General features: G+C 38.7%; 1 long non-coding RNA gene across 1 annotated transcript; it reads left to right on the top strand.

The window, feature by feature from the left end:
• Window positions 1-8: 8 nt before the first annotated feature.
• LOC121138583 lies at window positions 9-644 on the top strand. The gene is made up of 2 exons (XR_005875505.1): window positions 9-199; window positions 464-644. It is a non-coding gene; the product is annotated as an uncharacterized LOC121138583 (long non-coding RNA).
• Window positions 645-2,110: the final 1,466 nt, after the last annotated feature.

Genomic DNA, 2,110 nt, shown 5'->3' with positions numbered 1-2,110 from the left:
TAATCCAACATTTAAATGTACCCTTGTATAAAAATACGAATATTCTCATTATCCCTAAAAGGATAAATGTCTACACTCTAGGGATCTAATTTTCACTTGACTTGAGAGCAGTGCTTAGATTTGGGCCTTTGTAAACAGAGCTGTCAACATCTGGAAGACAACACTTAGAATATCAGGAAATTCAAATACAAGCACAGAGGTGAGTTAAGGGGACCCTTTTCAGCCTCTTGCTTTAACTAAGAAGGTTCACACTGTTTCTATCCCTGTGTTCACTGTGTCGATGTTTGGCTGTGCTTCTTAGAGGAGTTTAGTATTCTGGGCTTGTCTGTCTTCAGAGATCTTGGAAGAACATGACAAATGTGAAGAACATGGGAAGGACAGGCCAGAGGCTCGCTTCTCTCAAAGTCATCTAAACTTAAACGAAGCACAATTATGACATCATATGCATTGTCTTTCCTTCTAGATCTGTGAGACTATAAATGGAAGATATTCAATAATGCAATGCATAAGAAGTTCCAGATACAATGCCCAGGTGAACAGTGAGCAGCTACCCAATGTAAGACCCTGTTTCAAGCAACTTATTGATCTGAAAAGTTACCTGTGAAAAAAGAAAAATCGTTTTATTAAAGTAAAATATCGTTCTTCATTACGCTTATTTAGATAATGCTAGGTGTCCTAAAATTCACACGCGGCTTTGTGAGATAAGTCAGTGGATAAAGGCACTAGCCTGACAACTTGAGTTCAATCCCCAGGATCTGCTCTGGGTGGGAGGAGAGATCTTCCTCTTGCAAGTTGTCCTATGACCTTCACAAATGCACTGTCACACACACACACACACACACACACACACACACCATAAATACATCTTTAATATTAATTTACGGATAGGGGACTCTATCTTACCCACTATGAAGTTTATGGTGATTTTTACTATGCTTCATTCACAATCATTTTTGGTCATGACAGTATATGAATGTCTATGCCTAAGATAAGAACAGTTACACTCCTTCAGAGAAATACTGTGGACCATCAGATGAAAACTGACAGTCTGGCTCACTCTTATCAATCTACTAAATGACTAGGCTCTACCTCTCACAACAGGCTTTAAAACCTGCTTACTTCTGAGTGTGGCCTGAAAACTCTAGTTAACTCTGGAAGGAGGCTCTGCAGACTAGATTTGCAGAACTCTGGGGGAACATAGGCAATATAGGCAGAGAAGCAGGTAGGTAGTGAGTGCTGCTTTAACATGAGACTCTAGCATCATTAGATGACATGCTGAAAGCCCCTGCTGTTCTCATGTTACAGGTCCACAGTGTGGAATCACTTAAGACAACAATTTCAACTCTTCATAAGAATATATTATTTTCTTTGCAGTCTTAACTAACGTTAGCAAAAAATTTATTAAAAATTTTAGTTGGAGATTTTTCTCTACTCATAAATCTGCATTAAGGTATATTTTTTTATTTACAGTCTTAACTAGTATTAGTAAAAATTGTTAAAATTTTAGTAGGGAATTTTTCTATACTCATAATTAACATTTTCCTATATAATAAAAAATTCCCCCAAATAAGTAATTTTAAATGTGACTGTGTTGTTTATTTTTTCTACTTGATATTTTCTTTTTCTTTTGTGTCTTTGAATGTGTGTGGTTTATTTGCACATGTGTGTACTCATATATATGCCAATGTACAGACATGAGAGCCAGAAGAAGATATCAAGTACCCCAGCTCTATCAAGCAAAGGCCACCATGGAGGGCCTCACCCTCTTTGGTGATCAGAGTGGAGATTGGGAGAGGGGTTGGGGGACATGGTGGGGAGGGCAGGGAAGGAGTGGCGGGAGACGGAGCTGGGATTGGCATGTGAAACAAGATTGTTTCTAACCTAAAAAAAAAGAAAAAAGAAAAAAAAGACAGTGTCTCCCACTGAACCTGGAGTTAGAGTTGGTGAACAGCAAGCCCCATGATTCTCCTGTCTCTACCTGGTTCACAACACTGGGGTCAAAAGAGTTAAAACGGTGCATGGCCACACCTAACTACTTACATAGGTGCTTAGGTTCAAATTCAGGTCCTCATATTTTCATAGCAAATACACTTACCCATGAACCCATCTC

This window comes from Mesocricetus auratus, unplaced genomic scaffold (assembly GCF_017639785.1).
Source record: "Mesocricetus auratus isolate SY011 unplaced genomic scaffold, BCM_Maur_2.0 contig_9403_pilon_obj, whole genome shotgun sequence".
In the NCBI taxonomy this organism is placed as follows: Eukaryota; Metazoa; Chordata; class Mammalia; order Rodentia; family Cricetidae; genus Mesocricetus; species Mesocricetus auratus.
The sequence above is the reverse complement of the archived record's forward strand: the minus strand, read 5'-3'. Positions and strand labels throughout refer to the sequence as shown.